This window comes from Pseudophryne corroboree, chromosome 4, assembly GCF_028390025.1.
Source record: "Pseudophryne corroboree isolate aPseCor3 chromosome 4, aPseCor3.hap2, whole genome shotgun sequence".
Classification (NCBI taxonomy): Eukaryota; Metazoa; Chordata; class Amphibia; order Anura; family Myobatrachidae; genus Pseudophryne; species Pseudophryne corroboree.
Window position 1 is genome coordinate 392,367,620 of NC_086447.1, and position 23,681 is coordinate 392,391,300.

Consider the following 23,681-nt stretch of genomic DNA (forward strand, 5'->3'; position numbering starts at 1 on the left):
CCCATCAGCCTCATTGTCTGCAGAACATACCGTAAGAAAGACCCACCTAGAGGCTGGAGATTAATTAAAATAATTATTTCATCATTATTACCCTGCTGATCAGGACTGTATTACTTGCTGCTGTACGGCGCCTGAGTTAATAATGGGTACGTGTAAACTTCCTCCAGGCTCCGCCTCTAACTGCATGATGTAACGCGATTATGTCACAGCTGCCCATGCTCTCTCTCCGCATGTGCGTCGCCAATGCCGCTGTGAAAGAACGTCATATAGCGTTCCGCTTAGAATGGAGCCGGAGGAGGACAAATTAAAATTCATTGGCCTCGATTCAATTCTAAGCGAGTTGAATAGTGGTGGGAATTAGCTGCCGAAGCTATTCAGTAATCTGAATTTCGGCTCATATTGTGTGAGGTAATGTGAATTTCGGCTTATACTGTGTGGGGTAAAATTAATTTTGGCTCATACTGTGTGGTGTAACCTGAATTTGCCTTATACTATGTGGGGTAATGTGAATTTTGTCTCATACTGTGTGACATAATGTGAATAAGGGGCACTACTGTTGGTAGCTGGTGAGCTTGGGGACATGTGTAACAAATGCTGGTGTCCTGCTGAGGAGGGGTCTGAAGGAATAGAAACATGCAAATGTGGCTCTGATGGCACATGTGTACATTTTAAACTTTACTTGTGTTATATTAAAACTTAAATGTTCGGCCCCCTAAATCACCCATACTTTTCAGAGTGGCTTAGTCAAAATCAGGTTGTAGATGCTGGGGGGGGGGGGGGGGGGGTGAAAGGGGTGGTGTGTGTGTGTGAGGGGGGGGGGGATGGGATGCATATGCACCTAGGCCCACCACTCTCTAGTTCCACCACTGGGTCAGGGATAGGTTGGGGAGTGTATACAGCGATAGGGTGCAGCGGCAGCTATGACTCAGGGTTATACCGTAGCGGACAGTCATTTCACTTCTCCTTGGTTTATTATATCTACCTGTATTATTAGGAACCAGGGATAAATTAGATTAAGCCATGTGATTTTACTGAGTGAAAGTAAAATAGTGCTAGACATGTCCCTGGGCAGTGCTAAAAACGACCTCCGGCGGTGCACCCCCTATTAAAATTAGCTGCGCACGCCTATGCACACACACCGTGACAGTATAACTTTAATTAACATACATGCACACTTACACACTCACACATACTTACCTACCTAGTGTCCCACGGAGCCCCTCGGTACCCTTGTCAAGTAGAATCCAATTGGAAAGCTGTAAAAAAGAACCCAACATACTCACCTATTTTCCAGTAATGATCGGTCCTCTTCGTTCCATGTAGAATCCACAGGGTTAAAAAAAAAAAAAAAAAAACCCTGGTCCAACGCACTAAAGGGGATCCATGTTTACACATGGATCCCCTTTCCCTGAATTCCGGGACCCCCCGTGACTGCTGTCACTGGAGATCCCGCCAGCCAATCAGGGATCGCCACATCATGGTGCTCTCCTGATTGGCTGTGCGTTCCTGGCCTGTCAATCATGCGGAGCACAGCAGCTAGAATGGAGGATCGTGATCCTCCATTCTAGCCAATGATGGGAACTTTGCGGTCTGCAGTTAACCGCAAAGTTAATTGGGGTCACCCACAAGAGTGACCACAATTAACTTTGCGGTTAACCGAAGACCGCAAAGTTCCCATCATAGGCTAGAATGGAGGACAGCGATCCTCCATTCTAGCCGCTGTGCTCCACCTGATTGACAGGCCAGGAGCGCACAGCCAATCAGGAGAGCGCCATGATGTGGTGCTCCCTGATTGGCTGGCGGAATCTCCAGTGACAGCAGTCACGGGGGTCCCGGCATTCGGGGAAAGGGGATCCCAGCATTCGGGGAAAGGGGATCCATGTGTAAACATGGATCCCCTTTAGTGCGTTGGACCGTTTTTTTTTTTTTTTTTTTTTTTTGTTTTTTTAACCCTGTGGATTCTACATAGAATGAAGAAGACCGATAATCACTGGAAAATAGATGAGTATTTTGGGTTTTTTTTTTACAGCTTTCCAATTGGATTCTACTTGACAAGGGGACCGAGAGGCTCCGTGGGACACTAGGTAAGTATGTGTGAGTGTGTAAGTGTGCATGTATGTTAATTAAAGTTATACTGTCACGGTGTGTGTTTATTGTTTTTATTTGGGTATTTCTTTTGTTGTAGAACTACAGGTACCAGCGGGCCCGTTGTTTCCCCGTATACTGGTACTTGTGGTTCTCCAAGTACCTGCAAGTGGGGGAGGCTTGCTGGGACTTGTAGTTCTATAACAAAAGACAATATTCTTTTTTTACACAAAGGCTATCAGCCCCCATCCACTGCCCAGGGATGGGGGGGACAGCCTCTGGTTTCACCCCTGGCCCTTGGGTGCCTGGAGGGGAGGGCCTCTTGATTTAAGGGGTCCCCACTCCTCAAGGGAACCCTGGCTAGGGGTGACTAGTTGGGGGGGTAATGCCATGGCCGCAGGGACCTATATAAAAGTGTCCCCTGGCTGTGGCATTATCTCTCTGGCTAGTGGAGCTTGGTGCTGGTTTTAAAAATACGTGGGAACCCCTATGTCTTTTGTCCCCCGTATTTTTGGAACCAGGGCCAGCCCAAGAGCCCGGTGCTGGTTGGCTAAATACGGGGGGACCCTAGTCAATTTTTCCCTCCAATTCGGCAGAAACACGAATCTTAGTTAATATACCCCCTGGATTCGTTTTTTTACAATGCACTTATGGCTATAAGTTGGGTTGCTAGATCAGGCATAGATAACATATCCTCAATACCTGAGACTAATGTTTCACCCTGATACAGTTACACACAGTTATTGTCCTGACTTTATTTGCTGTAAGGACTTTGGGGAAATTAATTTGCCAGTGAATGGTGTGAATTGCCATTGATGTGGCATATAAATGCTGGCAACAGCAGCCCATCTCGCACGATTTGCCCGGTCAATACTATAGGATAGTGAACACTATTATGCAAGTTACTGCTACTGCAAAGTGTGGCAGGTGCCACACTGATTCAGCAGGGTGAGATAATCACTGACAATTGAATTTCCCCCTTTATCTCCCTGGGATGTGCAGTGAGGTCAATGCCTGGGCAGGCACTAGCTATTATCTGAGACAGATTTACATAAACATATATGAACCAGTCCCACTTGCACAGATCTTCCTTCACAGATCCTTCTCCACACTAATCTCCCCCTGGCACAGAAGATCCCCATCCCTTACAGTGTATTGAAAAGGGCGAATGGGGAAAAATAGGCTATGCAAAAAAATGGCCCTAATTGAAAATAGTAAATTTACTAAAGCTTCTAAAAATGAAAAGTGGTGATGTTGCCCATGGCAACCAATCAGATTCTGTCTATCATTTCTCTATTGCATCCTTGAAAATGATAGACAGAATCTGACTGGTTGCTGTGGGCAGCATAACCACTTTTCAATTTTAGAAACTTTAGTAAATATACCCTTTAGTATCTTGTGGCTCCTGAGTCCATGTACCAGTAGTCTTTCTTGTGGCTGACAGCTGCAGTACATTGAATGGTGACTCATTTCTTTTGTCATGGTTTCATGATAAAGCACCACTTGGTTCACTTGCTTTCCATTATGATGCCTTATGTCTCTTTCTGTGACACTTAAAACACTTGTACTTTGGCAGTTTGGGTCTTGCATTGTCATTGTTGACTTATTAACTGCATTGAGAAACTAATGTGAAGTCAGCGGTGCAAGTGTGCGGGTACGGGTGGGTATGGTGTACCCTTAAGAATTTAGCCATGGGTACGCCGTACCCACGCCAACGGGCCGGCGCTCCGTCCCTCCCTCCGCTGCTGACTACCGCTGACCACCGCTGATGTGAGGGGAGGAGAGCGCAGCCTGCGCCTCTCCTGCCCCTCAGTGTCTTCAATCAATTCAGCACCGCCCGTGAGCCAATCAGAGCTCACGGACCGGCAGCCAAGGCTACTGGACCGCGAGCTTTGATTGGCTCACGGATCGGCGCTGAATTGAACGAAGACACCCGCACACACACACACACACACACACACACACACACACACACACACAGGACAGCAGCAGCAGTGAGCAGCAGGGGAAGGGGGAGGGGGCATGTATACCTGGCACTGGGAGCATATCTGGCACTGGGGGCATATCTGGCACTGGGGGCCTATCTGGCACTCGGGGGGACATGTGTATCTGTCACTGGGGGCATATATGGCACTGGAGGGACATGTGTATCTGGCACTGGAGGCATATCTGGTTCTTGGGGGGCATGTGTATCTGGCACTGGAGGCATATCTGGCACTGGGGGCATATCTGGCACTGGGGGGGACATGTGTATCTGGCACTGGGAGCATATCTGGCACTGCGGGGACATGTGTATCTGGCACTGGGGGCATATCTGACACTGGGGGGACATGTGTATCTGGCACTCGGGGGGCATGTGTATCTGGCACTGGGGGCATATCTGACACTGAGGGCATATCTGGCACTGGGGGACATGTGTATCTGGCACTGGGGGCATATCTGGCACTGGGGGGCATATGTATCTGGCACTGGGGGCATATCTGGTACGGGAGGACATGTGTATCTGGCACTGGGGGCATATCTGGCACTGGGGTGCATATTTATCTGGCACTGGGGGCATATCTGGCACTGGGGGCATATCTGGCACTGGGGGGACATGTGTATCTTGCCCTGTGGCCATATCTGGCACTGCGGGGACATGTGTATCTGGCACTGGGGGCATATCTTGCACTTGGGGGACATGTGTATCTGGCACTGGGGGCATTTCTGTATCTGGCACTGGGGGCATATCTGGCACTGCGGGCGTATCTGCCTCTGTGGGGGCATTTTTGTATCTGGCACTGGGGGCAATGTATATCTGACACAGTGGGGGCATTTGTGTATCTGGCACTGTGAGGCAATGTATATCTGGCACTCTGGGGGCATTTGTGTATCTGACACTGTGGGGCAATGTGTATCTGGCACTGTGAGGCAATGTATATCTGGCACTCTGGGGGCATTTGTGTATCTGACACTGTGGGGTAATGTGTATCTGGAACTGTGGAGCAATGTATATCTGGCACTCTGGGGGCATTTGTGTATCTGGCACTGTGTGGCAATGTGTATCTGGCACTGTGGGGCAATGTATATCTGATGCTGCGGGGCAATGCATATCTGACACTGTGGGGCAACGTGTATCTGGCACTATTGGGGTCATATGTGTATCTGCCCCTCCCCCCATATGTGTATCACGCCCCCATTTGCATTGGCCACGCCCCAGGTGGCATTTGGCCACACCCTTTTTTGGCACGCGCACACAGTACCTGTTGACATTTTTTCTACTTGCACAACTGTGTGAAGTTATGCTATTGTATGTTACTTCTATTTTATATTACTTTGCTATGTTATCGATATATATAACTGACAAGTATCCTATAAAAAAAGTTGTTATGGTGGATGTCCAAATCCTAGTTTATATAAACTAAACTATAATTTGATCATTATGATATACATGTAATTTGGCATTTTTAGCTGGTACAGTATTACATGCTGCTGGCAGTGGCAGCTGCAGCATCAACCACACAGTGCAGGGGTGCCGCTTAGAACATATAAATATACATGTTATGTTGTAAGTAATGTATGTGCTGGCTGGTTATGTTGAATGAGCCTAAACTTCCCCGGTGCCTATTTAGGAACAACACCCACCGGAGAAACAACTAAATTCTCCGGTGGGGGTTGCGTGAAAGGGCCCGCCATGCACCCCACCTGCTTTTCCTTATCAACCTTGCCGCACAATACATCAGGTGAAGGAACGGGCAACAGCTGGTTCCTGTGAGCCCCCACATGAATAACCCCCCGGACAGGCAACCGAAAACCAAAACGAAAACCATCCAACAGAAAATTCGAAGCCTCCCTATCACAATACCACCCCAACCATTTGCGCATGGCCTCTACACGGACCGGGGAGGGGGCTCTACTTAGTGGAGGGAAGAGCCGTGGGCTTTCCCGGCACGGGATTCCCAGCCCTAGCGACTGGGTGACTATCTCGAAATCAAGTGGTCGTGGGATGGGACCCGCCTCAGCGCAAGCAGAGGTGTTTAAAACAACACCGTTGGCCCAACGGTGCAGGTGGAATTATTAAATGCAAAGCATTTGCCTCTAGCAGGAGCCAGCGCCTGGGAAAGTCCGGACACCCCAAACTGCTGAGCCTAGGGAGTTTCCACAAACACGCGCTAAACACCAGGAGCCAACTGCGGAGTATCAATGCCAGTCCGAGAACCATCTTTCACTTCTTCCTGGGCCCTAGTAACATCAAGCCACACCTCCACATCCTTGCACCCAAAATCCATCACCAGCAAGCAGTCCTGCTTCCGCCGGAACTGCTCATCATACACACACCAATCCACACCCTTGTACCTTCTCTGTATGCCGTGGATCATATGAATGTACCTAATTATGTTCATATGTTCGCCAGGCCGATCCTCCAGATAACAAGCGGCAAACACACATAAACCAGTCAGCCAATTATCATATGACTAAATGGCCTCGAGACCAACACCGCCCTTCGCTCTAGTGGCCTTAAAATCCTTCTTCACTTCATCGGTCAAAACGAACATATCCACATAGTCCCCTTTCTGAATCTTCCTACGACAACTCTAGCGAAGCCAGCACAAAACTGCAGTATAGTCGCAATGCACCACCCCAGGCAAATTACGGCGCTTCCTTTCCCTCCGGGAAATGTCAGCGACTCGCCTGCTCTTAGCATGCTTCGCGTGCCTCTCTGACTCCCACTTAGCATATTTAGCAGCACACTTACGCGCCTGGGCAGCACTGCTAATCATAGACCCGAGAGAAGAGGAAGAGGAAGAAGAGGAAGACAGACTAGAACTAGAGAGGGAAGAGAAGTGAGAGCCCGAAGCTTACACAACAGACTCCCCAGACTCCTCACCTGACAGTCCAGGCTGATCCCCCATCAACAACGAGTCTTCCTCATTGTTGGCACAGACACTCGGATCCACATCCACTCCGGCATCTGAAAAAGAAGAATCAACCAGCCCTGGAGCCCAAGAACTGGGCAGCCGGAAAGGAGGCAACACAGCAGGAGAGGCACCAAACCCAGCAGATGCAGGTGCAACACCTCCAAGTCGGGCCACGGCCGACCCCGTATCACTAAACGCCTGCAAAAACTGAGCAACACTGGAGCCAAAAACAGGCTGAACGTTGTGCCGAACCCACGCGGGACCACTATATCCTGGCGCAGTATGCGACGTCAAGGGAGCAAGTGCCGAAGCCATGGAGTAAAGGGCAGCAGACAAAGCCGAAGGGTCAAAAGCAGCTGCCGTACCCACCGCAGCATAACCATACTGGGAACCTACGCCACGCCTGCCGGCCCTACAGCCCCGCCCATCGTGCCCAGCAGAGGGGCTAGATGGAGCAGGATCCGCCACACCAGCCTCAAGCGAATGGCTACCCCCGAGGACCGACTGCGAACACTAGTGCTACCAGCTGCAATCAAGCGAGGCCCCTCTAACAAACGCCTCAGGGGACTCTCATTTCAGCTAACCACACCTGCAACCCTGCCATGGACCTGCTGCCCCCTCTCCTCAGAAATGGCCACCAGCTGCGGAGCTCTGGCCCTCTAAAAGTCTGGAGCTCCCATCTAACATATGTGCACTGGCAGTAACATGGGAGCCTCCCCTGCCGACCTGCAGGGGGCTCCCACGCCTGTTAGAGCCTGTGTTGACCCACGGGAGCGCACGCTCCCATGCCAGAGCTACCTCCGGGGACTGGGAAGAAGCAGTTGAGGACCCGGTCCCCGCACCCTCCCTGCTGCCGCAGCCCACAGGCTATCCCGCCTCAGTCCCGGTTCCCACTGCACCAGCTGTAGAGATGCAGGTGGGAACCGCCACACGTGACCGCGATGGATGTGCACTCACGGGCCCTGAGATGGCAGCACTGAACGGAGGAGGCGAGGAGGGAGCAGTCCCAGCCAGGACCGCGCCACTGCCCGGCCCACGAGCAGTAACGAGCCGGGGCACGGGGAGAGCAGCGACGATGGCGGTGGGCGGCCATGACAAAGGCAGGAGGCACAAGGTAGCTGTTAAGGAAGCAGCTGGAAACCACAAAGGGGGAGATGGGAGAACCAGAGTGATGTTCTTTGTATTAAAAATGGCACACCAAGGGAATACTACAGTGCAGTGAGTACCAAGAATAAAGCACAACTATAAACTTCTACAAATACAAGGTCTTCAAATCCTGCAGCAGTACACACAGTGACACTCACCCAGCCAAGACCAGAAAAAAAAGCCTTACTCCTCCTCCAGCTAGCCCTAATGAATGAAACAACCCCCTCTATCCCTGTATCCCTATTGGATCATCCCATCACCTGATACCCACAATGCCATTCCCAGCCTCAGATGTTTAATCCTCTCCATTCCTATTTCGTCAGTATGCTCCTCTTCTGATATATGCAGTTGTGCTTAGTTGTGTTCAATAGTGTGAGTATTCAGTCATGTTTGTGCCCAAAGTGTATAGTCCTGCTTGTAATCAGCATGTTTATAGAAGCCTGCACTGGTCAGTGTGATGATCAGTTCTGAGCTCTTTTAGCCGTCCCGGTTCAAAAACATATAGGGAACAAAATGTGTAGGGGTACCCTGTATTTAATAAACCAGCACTGGGCTCTTGGAGCTGGTCCTGGTTCTAAACATAAGGGGGGGATGAGTAGGGGTCCCCTTTATTTTTAGAATCAGCACTGGGCTCCAAATGCAGGGGCGTAGTGTCACAGCCAGGGGACACATTTCACAGACTCAAAGCCAAGCCGCAGATTGGACAACAGACAGAACACTCAAAGTTAATCAGCGACCTGCTACTACGGTAGCAGCCACTGATTGGCTGCCGGCCATAAGGTGTTAGAACTCACTTGAGTCCCTTTACCTGCTGGAGCCGCACTGTATGTACATCATACAAGAGTGTGTGTGTGTGTGTGTGTGTGTGTGTGTGTGTGTGTGTGTGTGTGTAGGGGGGGCACAGAGAAACATTGCACAGATCACACTGATCTGTGCAGGTTTCTCCAAACATGCTGATTATAAACGGGCTATACACTACATGCACAAACACGACTGAACACTCACACTACTAACACGAGTGAACACGATGGCATACACCATCGGAAAACACAATTCTGTCAAACATGATTCTTATCATGTCTTATCTGGGTGTTTGCTCTTGAAAAACTCTCATGCATCGCATGGATGCCAATCGTGTTTAAACTCGGGCAAACATGATTCTTAGTAAATTTAGCCCATAGAGACTAACCTGTGTGCCAGCTTAAGGCTCCAAAGGCAGTTATCAAACAAAGCTTCACCAAATATGCTGCTCAGGGCAACGTCTAATTAAAAAGTGTAATTTGTCCTGAGTTTGCTCCATGTTTATAATCACAATTCTTTGTAAATTTTTTGTGTTGCTTTCTTTTCTATTAAAAGTATTTGCAAGTTGGTTCAATGGTGTATTTATTTCTATTTGTAAATTAGGAAATGTTTTGCAGCTCAAATCGTGATTTTACACGAGTTTTACTTTTTACCTTTATTAAATCTGAGTTTGAAAAAAAAAGGCGAAATACACACAAGAATGCAAACTTGGGCAAACACATTTGTTAGTAAAAGTGTCCCTATTTATCAATGCACAAGTATTTGCTCTTGTATATTTTTGTACTAGGATGATTGTGATGTAGGCGCATTGGGGTTTATTCAGATTTGTTAATAAATAAAAAAAGTAAGCAATTGGGCAAAACCATGTTGCACTGCAGGTGTGGCAGATGTAACATGTGCAGAGAGAATTAGATTTGGGTGGGTTATTTTGTTTCTGTGCATGGTAAATACTGGCTGCTTAATTTTGACACTGCCATTTAGGTTTCAACACACCCCACCCAAATCTAACTCTCTCGGCACATGTTACATCTGCCCCACCTGTAGTGCAACATGGTTTTACCCAATTGCTTACTGTTTTGGTTTGCTAACAAGCCTGAAAAAGGCCTATTATCCACATTGCATGTCTCTGATTATAACTTGATGGGTTTTAAAGATAAGTGATGCTGGGTTCAGTATGATATACCAGCGGCCATTAATATACCGACAACGGCATCCAGGCCGTCAGTATGCTGGCAGCAGGATAAGCACAGAGAGTCTCCTTGCGGGCTGGCTGTGCTCATCGTGCTGCAGGCTCGATGGCTCAGCTGCACTCGCCACAGGTTCTATTCCCACTCGTGGGTGTCCATGACACCCAGGCCATAGAGTGGGAATAGAACCTGTGGGGAGCGCAGCCACTTTTAGACGGGATTCCGTCTGACGGCATTGTCAGTGATCTGGATCCCGATGTTGGTATCCTGACCTGCGGGGTCCCGACAGTCGGCAACTTAACTGAATCTCGTGACACTTGCTCCTGTGGTGACGGTGTCGTGAATAATATCTTTTAAAAACATCTTTAAAAAGGACAAAATGTTGACCTGTATGGGTTTTTTTTTTATGGATTAAATAATATCTCTTTGTATGTAGATGGGTTAGTGACATATTTACCAATTAATATGCAGATTAGGCTGAAAAGAAACATTGGGGTATATTTACTAAGCTCCCGATTTTGACCGAGATGCCGTTTTTTCTTCAAAGTGTCATCTCGGTTAATCTCGGTCATTTACTAAACACTAATCACGGCAGTGATGAGGGCATTCGTAATTTTTTGCTAGTTCAGGTAAAAAATTACGAATGAATACACCATCGGTCAAATTACGCCTGTTTAGATATGAATCTCGGTCATTTACTAAGAAGTGCAAAGCAAAAAAACACAAAACACTGCCGTGAAAAATTACAACTCGTAAAAAAGTCCTAAAAAAAACAGACCTGCTTTTTTTTTCCGTGATTTGAGATGCATGCAGGGATCCATGAGATCCGTGCATGTATATCAGTGGGAAGGGGTGGGAAAGTGCTTATTTTTGCCAAAAAAATTGCGTGGGGTCCCCCCTCCTAAGCATAACCAGCCTCGGGCTCTTTGAGCCGATCCTGGTTGCAGAAATATGGGGAAAAAAATGACAGGGGTTCCCCCATATTTAAGCAACCAGCATCGGGCTCTGCGCCTGGTCCTGGTCCCAAAAATACGGGGGACAAAAAGAGTAGGGGTCCCCCGTATTTTTAAAACCAGCACCGGGCTCCACTAGCTGGACAGATAATGCCACAGCCGGGGGTCACTTTTATACAGCGCCCTGCGGCCGTGGCATCAAAAATCCAACTAGTCACCCCTGGCCGGGGTACCCTGGGGGAGTGGGGACCCCTTCAATCAAGGGGTCCCCCCCCAGCCACCCAAGGGCCAGGGGTGAAGCCCGAGGCTGTCCCCCCCCATCCAATGGGCTGCGGATGGGGAGGCTGATAGCCATTTGTGATAATGAAAAGATATTGTTTTTAGTAGCAGTACTACAAGTCCCAGCAAGCCTCCCCCGCATGCTGGTACTTGGAGAACCACAAGTACCAGCATGCGGCGGAAAAACGGGCCCGCTGGTACCTGTAGTACTACCACTAAAAAAATACCCAAAAAAACACAAGACACACACACCGTGAAAGTATAATTTTATTACATACATACACACATACATACATACTTACCTTATGTTCTCACGCAGGTCGGTCCTCTTCTCCAGTAGAATCCAAGGGCTACCTGTTGAAGAAATTCTACTCACCAGATCCATGGGTCCAGGCTCCTCGGCAAATCCAGGGTTAATCCACGTACTTGAATAAATAAAAAAAAACGGTGTCCCGACCACGAACTGAAAGGGGACCCATGTTTGCACATGGGTCACCTTCCCACGAATGCCAGAAACCCACTTTGACTTCTGTCTAAGTGGGTTTCTTCAGCCAATCAGGGAGTGCCACGTTGTAGCACTCTCCTGATCAGCTGTGTGCTGCTGTCCTCACTGACAGGCGGCACACGGCAGTGTTACAATGTAGCGCCTATGCGCTCCATTGTAACCAATGCTGGGAACTTTCTGCTCAGCGGTGACGTCACTTTAGGTCAACCGCAGGGCAGAAAGTTCCCATCATTGGTTACAATGTAGCGCATAGGCGCTACATTGTAACACTGCCGTGTGCTGCCTGTCAGTGAGGACAGGAGCACACAGCTGATCAGGAGAGTGCTACAACGTGGCACTCCCTGATTGGCTGAAGAAACCCACTTAGTCAGAAGGCAAAGTGGGTTTCTGGCATTCGTGGAAAGGTGACCCATGTGCAAACATGGGTCACCTTTCAGTTCGAGGTCGGGCAACCGTTTTTTTTGTTTTATTCAAGTACGTGGATTATCCCTGGATTTGCCGAGGAGCCTGGACCACTGGATCTGGTGAGTAGAATTTCTTCAACAGGTAGCCCTTGGATTCTACTGGAGAAGAGGACCGACCTGCGTGAGAACATAAGGTAAGTATGTATGTATGTGTGTATGTATGTAATAAAATTATACTTTCACGGTGTGTGTGTCTTGTGTTTTTTTGGGTATTTTTTTAGTGGTAGTACTACAGGTACCAGCGGGCCCGTTTTTCCGCCGCATGCTGGTACTTGTGGTTCTCCAAGTACCAGCATGCGGGGGAGGCTTGCTGGGACTTGTAGTACTGCTACTAAAAACAATATATTTTCATTATCACAAATGGCTATCAGCCTCCCCATCCGCAGCCCATTGGATGGGGGGGGACAGCCTCGGGCTTCACCCCTGGCCCTTGGGTGGCTGGGGGGGGGGGACCCCTTGATTGAAGGGGTCCCCACTCCCCCAGGGTACCCCGGCCAGGGGTGACTAGTTGGATTTTTGATGCCACGGCCGCAGGGCACTGTATAAAAGTGACCCCCGGCTGTGGCATTATCTGTCCAGCTAGTGGAGCCCGGTGCTGGTTTTAAAAATACGGGGGACCCCTACTCTTTTTGTCCCCCGTATTTTTGGAACCAGGACCAGGCGCAGAGCCCGATGCTGGTTGCTTAAATATGGGGGAACCCCTGTCAATTTTGTCCCCATATTTCTGCAACCAGGATCGGCTCAAAGAGCCCGAGGCTGGTTATGCTTAGGAGGGGGGACCCCACGCATTTTTTTTTGGGGATTTTACATTGTTTAATTAAAAAAAAAAAAAATAAGAACCCCAGCACGGATCACACAGATCCGGCCGAGATTGATTGTAAAAAAAAACGGCAGTGTTTTGCTAATCACTGCCGTAAAAATAGGTAAAAAAAAACGAATGACATCGACATCGGAAGAAAAGAAAAACCCGAATACGACAGCTTAGTAAATCCATCGTAATCAATTCAAAAAATTGCAGTTTTACACTGTCGATGTCATTCGTGATTGAACTTTGACCTTTTTTCGGAAATTACGAATCTTAGTAAATTTACCCCATTGAGTTGAACTTTGCACTATCCCAGATTTTATATATACTGTATGTTGTGGCACAGAAAACAGTTTGCCGCAACACTTTAGTGGAAAGGCTGACAGGCTATCAGGGAGTCTGCAGGCTTATACTACAGACAGGATCAAACATTTATACTTTCATGCACACAGCGTAGATATACACAGATCGGGGACAGTGGGGGTAATACTGGTTTACATGTTATTATAGTAAATTAGTGCTTTGGGAGGAGGATAAATAGGGAATCGTGTTGTGGGCGGAGTAACCAAGGCTTAACTAGTTGGATAGTCACCAATCCTGTACCTCAGTCGCAAACTTCTACCTAGGGAGAAAAACATATGTGCCAATAAAGTGGGCTGTTGATGCCCTCCGGTATTCTATCTTAGGTATGGAGTTTACCCTGATAATGGACCATTAAAGTGGATGGATGCATACAAACAAGAAAGTATATACCACAGTGACCTGTTTTTCTTGTGTTGTAGAGCATAGTGAAGGTCGGGGGTGCTGCACAATTGTAGACACACTTTTTCGGAAATATGCACTCCACTGAAAGTCCACATCACCGGAGTTGGCAATGCTAAGGGTGTGGGCTTGTGGCAAAGAGAAGATTTTGCCTTGACCCATCACTGGAAAGGCTGACATGCTTTCAGGTAGTCTGTAATCTCATGCTATAGACAGGATTAGAAATTCAGGGGTAAATTTAATTGTCTGCATGAAGCAGGCATCAGTGAGTTTCCAGGGAGTCTGCTATTTAAATGATTGCTCCTTTAAAATACTGAGCAGACTCACCAGATACTCCCAGAAGACGCTATTACTTTTACCCCTGTGTAAATCAGTGGGTGCTTATGGGAGGGGATAAATAGGAGATTGTGTGTTGTGGGAGGGGTGACCAACTACTTGGGCGGTCACTAGCTAGTATTTCATGGGGCTCTTTTTCAACCGCTGGAGGAGATCTTGCTGTAACTGCATATGCTGCTTACAGTATATTGCCATCCTGGCAACCTGAAAAAAGTACAGCAAAGTGGTTCTACAAAGCTGTGTAAGCATTGTCTGATTGCTAAGCCTTGTCATCACACTCTCTCTCTCTCTTGCCTAGCCTACTATGTAAGTTGTCCAGCGAAGCATCATGCATTTTACTATATTTAATACTTTAGTTTATCTATTAAATGCCTAAAGAGAATCATACAGTATATAATGAGATTTGCTGCATGGTTTTACTGCAATATAGCTTTTAACCTAATTGCTTGGTCGACCACTTGTTTCCTTTTAATTAAAATTGTGTTGATGCCTCTAATTACAAATATAGAATACTATTGAGAAATATACAATCTCCCATCTCTATAGCATCTTGTCAAATAGAATATTCTGCACATTCTATCTCCTCAAAGTCCTTGTCTGACAGTTTAGTAACTGTTAAATAGTCACTAGCAAAGCTATGTCTCCAGAAAGCTGTTAAAATCTAGTAAAATTCATTTTAAATGTGCAATTTATTCCATAGATTAGAAAGATTAAATAAATAGAGTATCTACGGAAAAACGTTTAAACATTTTTAACATTTTCTTAATGATTCTGGAATGTAGGTTATTCTGAAATAAATAAATAAATACATAAATATATAATCCTTCCTGGCCCTTGAAGATGTTTTGCAAAGGGAGAACAACCTCAAACACTCTAGTCTTTGGCTATTATGGAAAGAGGTACAGCAAGTATAAATTAACAGGTTTAATAGATTAAGGGCACTTACTGCAGTAAGTGGTTACCCACAGGACAGGGTGTTCCACTGGGAGGTGTTTCCTTCATCTGGGACTGTCAGACTGGGCTGGGATTAGAAGAGAACTTTATTTCAATAAAATATTTTGCAATTGATTATGTGTGTTCTGCCTTTTATTTCACAGGTGCCAGTGGGCCATGGATACCCAAGCCTGCTGGCATTTCTGTTTCTCCTTGGCAGGCTTGTTGGGAGCAGTAATGCACCTGTAAAGAACAATATTATTCTGTATTAATTACAATTAATTAATCCCACACCACTGCCCTAGTGTGTGGGGATAGTTCTGAACTGGTTGTCCTTAGGGTGGGAGGTAAGCCCTATTTTTGGGGGACCCCTCTTTTCAGGATTTCCAGTCTAGGACTGATTGACACTATGGAAGGGAACCCCGCACTGAGTGTCTCCCTGCTATAGTATAACTGGATCTAGCTGATTCAGCCTAGTCCTGGTTAGTTAAAATTTGGGGGACTACGCATTGATATTTTCACTACCAGCCTAGGCTTAAAGGCCTAGGGCTAATTATCAATTAGGGGAGATGCCCATGCTTTTTTTTTTTTTAACTGAGGTTTTTTTTGTTTTGTTTTTTACCACAACAGTCAACACAGATCCTAGTGATCAGTGTATTGCTTTCTACAAACATCCCTCAAGTCATTTATTTAGTTTGGTTTGGGGCAGTATTGGGGCAGATTCTAAAACCAGTGCATAGTAAATACATGGTTTCTTCTTTGTTTCTGCTGTTAAATGCATCAATGGTGAAAAATAGTCCGTTGCATTCTAAAATATGGCTTCTCAGTACTTACCTGGCAGTTTGGGCTTTACCAGTGGTGCAAGTAGAAATTTTTTCTTTATTTTACGGATAGTAAAAATGGGCGTGTCATGAGGAAGCGTGGTCACACGAAACTAGGGGAGTAGCTACATGACAATAAGGGCATGGCCACATTATGCCACACACCATAATGCCCCTTACACATTATGCCAAACACCGTAATGCCCATCAGAGCCGTAACTACGTGTGTGCCAAGGGGGCTTGGCACACAGCGCAGTTGCCCTGGGGGCGCACGGCCAGCGGCATGTAATGAGTCAAATTGACTCATTACATGCCGCCTCTGTGTGCGCCGTGCGCCGCGCTGGAGGAGAGAGACCAGCGCCGGAGGCAGCGGACAAGGAGGAGGAGGGAGGGGGAGCAGGGAGCCGCAGCAGCGCTATGTTATTGGTAGTAAGCGCCGCTGCAGCATCCCCCTCTCCTTCCGTATTGGCTGCCCGGCAGCCAATACAGAAGGAGAGGGGGATGCTGCAGCGGCGCTTACTACCAATAACATAGCGCTGCTGCGGCTCCCTGCTCCCCCTCCCTCCTCCTCCTTCTCATCTCACTGCCGCCACCGAGGGAGCAGCACGAGGAGCCTGTCAGCGGGGAGAAGGTAAGTATATTCCCCCCCCCCTCTCTCTCTCTCTCTCTCTCTCTGTCTCTCTCTCTCTGTCTCTCTCTTCGGACACCGCCTGCCGCAATGTGTAAAAAATGGGACTGGCTGCCGCAATGTGTAAAAAATGGGACTGGCTGCCGCAATGTGTAAAAAATGGGGATGGCTGCCGCAATGTGTAAAAAATGGGACTGGCTGCCGCAATGTGTAAAAAATGGGGATGGCTGCCGCAATGTGTAAAAAATGGGACTGGCTGCCGCAATGTGTAAAAAATGGGGATGGCTGCCGCAATGTGTAAAAAATGGGACTGGCTGCCGCAATGTGTAAAATGGGACTGGCTGCCGCAATGTGTAAAAAATGGGACTGGCTGCCGCAATGTGTAAAATGGGACTGGCTGCCGCAATGTGTAAAAAATGGGGACTGGCTGCCGCAATGTGTAAAATGGGGTCCTGGCTGCCGCAATGTGTAAAATGGGACTGGCTGCCGCAATGTGTAAAAAGGGGGACTGGCTGCCGCAATGTGTATAAAGGGGGACACCGTCTGCCGTAATGTGTAAAAACGGGGACGCTGTCTGCTGTAATTGTAAAAAAGGGACGCTGTCTGCCGCAATGTGTAAAAAGAAGGACCGGCTGCCGCAATGTGTTAAAAGGGAGACTGGCTGCTGTAATGTGTAAAAAGGGGGACTGGCTGCCGCAATGTGTAAAAAGGGGGACACTGTCTGCTGTAATGTATAAAAGGGGCTCTACCTGGTGTAGTGGCGCTACTGTGCAGCGTAATTTGAATAATGTAGACTACTGTGCACCATAGTATGAATTGCTATTATTTTGTGGCCACGCCCCTTCCCAGTGAAGCCACGCCCCTAGAAATTTTTGGCGCGCCTGCGGCGCGCTCTGCCCCTATCTTACATGGGGGGGGGGGGCACCACTGTCGTTTCTTGCACACAGCGCTAAAATGCCTAGTTACGGCACTGATGCCCATTACACATTATGCCAAACACCGTAATGCCCCTTACACATTAAGCCACACACCATAATGCCCATTACACATTATGCCGCACACAGTAATGCTTATTACACATTATACCACACACCGTAATGCCCATTACATATTATGCCTGATACCATAGTGCCCATTACACATTATGCCACACACAATAATGCCTATTATATATTATGACACACACAGATATGCCACTGACGTCATTTTATGTCCCACACACAAAAATGCCCCTTACAAATTGTGCCCCACAGTAAGGCTTCTATTTACTTGCTGCCAGGGGTTTCATGGCAAAAGATGCAGCTTTCTGCATCTTCTCCTGGCGTCACCAGCGTTCCCGGCATTTCTGGGTAACACTATACAAGCAGTGGCGTAATTATATATTTTGTGCCTCCCCCCATGGCATTTTAGTGCCGTTTACAAGCATAATGCCCATTGTAGTATTGCTTACGCGCATAATGCTCCCTGCGGTGCTGCTTATATGCATAATGACCACTGTGGTGCCACTTGCACACACAATGACCCCTGCTGTGCTGCTTACACACATAATGCCCACTGCAGTGCTGCTTGCACACATAATGCCTCTAGTAGGACTTATGGCCCTATGTACTCATTGCCAGGGGTTTCTTGCTCATTGCCAGGGGTTACTTGCATGTTGCCAGGTGTTACATGCTCATTGTCAGGGGTTTCCTGCTTGTTGCTAGGGGTTGCATGCTCATTGTGGACAGAGACAAGGTGCCCTGTGGTGGTGGGCTGGTGGTACTGTGTACCACCAACATATTTCTTAATGGTACTCCATGCCAACCCATACCACCCTACTTTCAGCACTAGACTTTACTAAATCCTCAGGTTGGAGAATCGCTGAAAAACTGCCAGAAAGTCAGATCTGTCACTTAGATAATATACCCCTTAGTGCCCGTGTGCTAGGGAATATAGACTGTAAGCTCCACTGGGCCAGGGACTCATGTTAATGATCCATCATACTCTTTAAAGTAGAGGTTATAAAAATAACTTAATAATTATTATTCTTTATATTACACCTACCTTTTAAGTAGTACATTACAATAAGAATTTATATACAGTTAATCTATATAAACTGTAGAGCTTTATATTTTAATTTCCATTAAAGAAATACCCGGAAAGACACCAAGGCTCTTACTATTCCCAAGGACACTGCACTGCTTTCTGAAGAGGAAATTGGAGGCATCTTATATGCATGTACAAGAGTGAAGCAAACGTTTCAGCATATACCAAACATTCAAATATTCAGAAGACGATCACACACTCTTTTGAGAGCAGAATGAGGGTCTAAGAGTTTAGAAGGCCAACCTCAGGCCACTGCAGACATTTTATTATAGAACCCAATTATGCACTGTTCCTTCCCGGTAATCTAACTCAAATTGTACTAAATACATTCAAGATCTCTTAATTATTTAATTGACTATTTTTACTTAAATTTGACTTACTATAGTCTGTTGTTCCATTCAATGCATAATTGAACTAATTTTGCATTACTCAGATACTGAAATTTTTACTATGTAATATAAAAGACAGTGTATACTTTTCTAAGTGTATAATGTTAATAATATATAAGGTATATAAAAACTATGTTTTTTGGGGCATTCAACTTGCATATTTTAAGTAGTTTTACTTTTTAATGTAGGTTACAGTTTTTGATTAATATTAAACAAGATTATAGTAAGCCATAAATATAGTAAGGTCATATGAGGAATCATTTAAAGATCAAAGTAATCCCCTTAACAGTGTTGCAAAAGGTTGGGCCAATCAATGATAAGAGCACTTGTTTATGAAGAGAGGAATGTAGATAATATCAATACACTTTTCAAATGCTTTGTGCTGAAAGTTAGACTGTTTGCCATCTTGTTCTCCCATACAAATCCAATATTAATAATTCATGCAATCAGATATACATTGTTAATGGTTTAAAAGTATTTAAGCAAACAATAAAATAGTATAATATCAAATTTACAACAGTGTTTGTGGACACATCTGTATTAATGTTACTTATCTCTTTGTTAAGACGTCTTGCATCACTGTGAGAAACAGTGATGCAGAATGTCTTTGCACAGCAATGTATTCAAAACAGTATCACCAGAGAGGTGTTTTATGGTAACTCACCCAAATCTCTGTTCCGTCTGTAATGTATCAGTCTAATACTGATGCAATATAGAATAGCTCAGGATTTGCCACGTTATGCATATGCAAGATCTCGTCAAGCAGTGAGATCTCTATGTGAGCAAACTATGCAAGTGTTATGTGTAATTAGACCAAAACCCAGGTTTTTATTGCTTAGTAAGTGGCCATCACACTTCACCATACTGTTGGTGCTATAGCAGTGTGTAAGATAAGCCAATGGCACCACTGGAGAAATATGTGATTTCTCCATGGACGGTCTTTTAATAAATTTTGGAAGAGCAGGAATAACCCCTTTTGTGCAAAAATGCAGAAGAAAGTGGATCTCACTGCTTGATATATTCGCTCCTCTTAACTTGTGACCATCGTAGATCGGGACATTCCGCAGCCTCAGGCCTAGCGCCGCAACCCCCGTTTTCATCATTTTGGGTGCATGCCCAGTTCTCCAAGAGCATCTGGGCAGCCCCAGCTAACCCTCCCTGCACCGATAGATGCCATGCGCATGCACACGCCTTCTATTCTGTGATCACCGGATGCTTTGCAGAGCAGAGCAGAGCAGCGGTGATCACTGGCTCTCCCAACTGCACCCCTGTCCATGGGACAGTGTCCAATTAGAGGGACTGTCCCGCTGTATTCGGGACAGTTGGGAGATATGCTTAAGGTCATATTCATTGCAGTCAGTGGGCGAGATTCAATTGTTTTCTCATCGGCAGCTAGTAGATGGTGCCCAGCGGAGCTCTTCAATTGTTGCTCCATTCGGGCACTATCAGCTGCCAGCACAATGCATTTCAGCTTGCACCTCCCGGGATTGTGATGACATGTCTGATCGCTCAAACAGGAATTTTGCATCACACCCATTATTTTGATCAGGTTTAACTACTTTACATGGCTAAACCCGACATGTCTGCGAGCGTTAAGTGCAATAAAAAGGCACAATTGAATATCACACCACCTTCTCCCCTCCTGATCTTCTTTTACAGGAGATTGGGTGCGATAAACAATTGAGCTGCACCCAATGAACGTGAGAGGAGAGATCTGTGAAGTGGTAATGTCCATTTCATTGTACAGAGGACACTTGGTGAATAAACTATTATTCATCAAAACTAACATATTCCTATGGAAGAGTATTGTTGAGCAACATGTCTGTGATTTCATTAGTCATTGTAAAATAAAGACTTTTTCTTTGGAATATACTGACATCTTTACTATCTTTTTTATCTACAGTATATGTTTATTCTTTTCTTCCTTTTACAATTGCATTTATCATTCTTTCATTCTGTATATGAAAGAAAAAACAATTTGTGTTCCCTAATGCACACTGAGTGAGTAATAATACTACATAATAGTCAGATAATACGGAGATCTTAGTTGCGTATATCTGCAGTTATAGGGTTAAGCCCCCAGGCCGATCGACAAGGCTTCTCCGTCACTGGGGGTCCCTAATACTAGGTGTGGGTCCGGGGTGCAGGACCCCATGATGTCGGCACAGGTCGGCCACCCCAGGTCAGCACGCTGGTGAAAATTAATGAGGGTTAATAAGAAGCACAGAAGTGCTATATAATTGAAGTGTGATTAAAATACAAAAATATATACAAAGTGATAGGGAAAATCATGAGTGTTAATAAAGTGTTAGGGTGTGCCGACCTGAAGCCGCCCAGCCATACCGACACAGGGGCCACCGCACCCCACACCCACCCCATAAATAATTACATATATGTCTGGGTCTAAATGCCCAGTGTAAGGCCACATAATAATGGCTCCTATAGCATCTGAGAGCCAGCTTACCTGGAGATACCCCTGGCTTCTCCAATGGCACTCTGGAGTCAGCAATCCCTCCTAATGCTGACCCATCCATGCCTCTCTAAATACAATGCACAAATATTGGAAAGCTGCTCAATCAGATATAATATCAGTCAGGTGCTAAAAGGGAGGGGTAATTGTGTGTAAAAAAAACAATTTGTGTTCCCTAATGCACACTGAGTGAGTAATAACACTACATAATAGTCAGATAATACGGAGATCTTAGTTGCGTATATCTGCAGATATAAGGTTAAGCCCCCAGGCCGATCGACAAGGCTTCTCCGTCACTAGGGGTCCCTAATACTAGGTATGGGTCCGGGGTGCAAGACCCCATCATGCCGGCACAGGTCGGCTACCCCAGGTCAGCACGCTGGTGAAAATTGAGCAGCTTTCCAATATTTGTGCATTGTATTTAGAGAGGCATGGATGGGTCAGCATTAGGAGGGATTGCTGACTCCAGAGTGCCATTGGAGAAGCCAGGGGTATCTCCAGGTAAGCTGGCTCTCAGATGCTGTAGGAGCCATTATTATGTGGCCTTACACTGGGCATTTAGACCCAGACATATATGTAATTATTTATGGGGTGGGTGTGGGGTGCGGTGGCCCCTGTGTCGGTATGGCTGGGTGGCTTCAGGTCGGCACACCCTAACACTTTATTAACACTCATGATTTTCCCTATCACTTTGGTAATATATTTTTGTATTTTAATCACACTTCACTTATATAGCACTTCTGTGCTTCTTATTAACCATCATTAATTTTCACCAGCGTGCTGACCTGGGGTAGCCGACCTGTGCCGGCATGATGGGGTCCTGCACCCTGGACCCACACCTAGTATTAGGGACCCCCAGTGACGGAGAAGCCTTGTCGATCGGCCTGGGGGCTTAACCCTATATCTGCAGATATACGCAACTAAGATCTCCGTATTATCTGACTATTATGTAGTATTATTACTCACTCAGTGTGCATTAGGGAACACAAATAGTTTTTTCTTACACACAATTACCCCTCCCTTTTAGCACCTGACTGATATTACATCTGATTGAGCAGCTTTCCAATATTTGTGCATTCTGTATATGAAGAAATTACTTAATTTAATTATTATAAAATCTTTTGCCTAAGTTATATAACAGAGCACTAATAATTACAGTATATGTGCAGTAAGTTCTGCAAAGCCCAACACACAGCCAAACAGTGTGATGGCTCCTAAGTGCCCTTATTTTACAGAGGAAGGACTAGAAGTAATTATGTATATATAAAAACATGAAATGGATTTAAGACCCTATGATTAAGTACTTAAATTAAAAAATATCCTGTATATATTTCAGAATTCCCTATATCACTCTATATATTACAACCACATGAGACATTTTAATTGTTATGCAATTCCTAAATGAAGATATAGTTCACTGTGCATTCCAAACTACTACTTCACGTTTGGAACAATTAAATCATGTTACGTTAACCCAACAGACAAAAAAAAACCTCCTGTAGGGACATTATGTTCTGAGTAGAACAGAGCCTAAATGGATCTTCTTACTGTATACTAATTATTTGAAAACAATCAATATATAATACAGTTTGTAAGCTACATTAAAAGATGATAGATTATGTACGGGATAGTGGTGGGAAGCAGAGTTTTTGGCAGGAGCAAATGTCCTGAAGAATGATGTAGATGTTATTATTATCCTACTGTAGATCAGTGGTTCTCAAACTGTGTGCTGTGACACCCTGGGATGCCTCAGAGCACTTGCAGAGGTGCCATGGTTTGGTGGTCCAGGACCAATTCAAAATATTTATGGTCAATGTAATAGGCAAAACCAATGATGGTGGCTACCAATCATAAAATATATGGACAGACAGTAGCAAATATTGTCCCTCACCACACAACTGAACCTAAGGGTGACATATAAACACAAGTTACTTCTTTTTATATTTATTTCTAAATTTCTCAATCAGAAACTTTTAGCCTAGGGGTGCCGTGAAAAACATTCTGATACTCTAGAGCAGGGCTGGCCAAACCGGTCCTCGAGATCTACCAACAGTTCATGTTTTCCAGGCCTCCTGGAGATCTGCAGAATTGTCAGTTAGGGATGAATGGATCACATCTTAATTAGTAATGACTA

General features: G+C 45.9%; 1 protein-coding gene across 2 annotated transcripts in view; it reads left to right on the forward strand.

Annotated features, from left to right (window-relative positions):
• MLIP (muscular LMNA interacting protein) overlaps positions 1 to 23,681 on the forward strand; it is a 407,542-nt gene that overhangs the window by 369,346 nt on the left and 14,515 nt on the right. The window lies entirely within an intron of this gene.